The sequence below is a fragment of the Gavialis gangeticus genome, unplaced genomic scaffold (assembly GCF_001723915.1).
Source record: "Gavialis gangeticus isolate Ggan-Ray unplaced genomic scaffold, GavGan_comp1, whole genome shotgun sequence".
Classification (NCBI taxonomy): Eukaryota; Metazoa; Chordata; order Crocodylia; family Gavialidae; genus Gavialis; species Gavialis gangeticus.
The window spans coordinates 46,074,237-46,074,722 of NW_017729030.1; the positions used below are offsets into that span (position 1 = coordinate 46,074,237).

Here is a 486-nt window from a genome sequence, read left to right on the forward strand (position 1 = left end):
CGTGGCCCCCCCCCACGTGCTTGGCAGCGAACCTGGAAGTGGACTGGAAGTACTTCTGGTCCACTTTTGGGGCCTCTGGGGAGCGTGCTGGACCCCCCCCCATGCTTCCCCAGCTTGGCGATCGGCTTGGGGGGGTGGACCCTGGGTGCCTCCCCAGACCCAGGAGGAACCACTTGCTGAGCCAGGGCAGTGTGGGGGGGCCCTCCGGTGAGCTCCCCAGAAGTGGACCGGAAGTGCTTCTGGTCCACTTCCAGGTCCACTGCCAAACACGCTGGAGAGCCCCCCATCCTTCTGTGGGACACTCCATGTCCCCCAGCATCACAGCATTCACAAGTCACCTGTTACCTAGAGGTATTTAGAAAAAACATTTAAAGCTGTGTCTATCCCAGAATCGCCAAATTGATTCGGAGGGTTCCAATTCGATTCCAAGAGATTAAAGGGTCCTCTGATTTCACAGAATCATAGAAGTAGGGTCGGAAGGGACCT

At 57.6% G+C, this 486-nt stretch overlaps 1 protein-coding gene across 1 annotated transcript in view; it reads right to left on the bottom strand.

Annotated features, from left to right (window-relative positions):
• Nucleotides 1-486, bottom strand: part of LOC109300949 (FRAS1-related extracellular matrix protein 2-like) — a 112,397-nt gene that overhangs the window by 82,102 nt on the left and 29,809 nt on the right. The window lies entirely within an intron of this gene.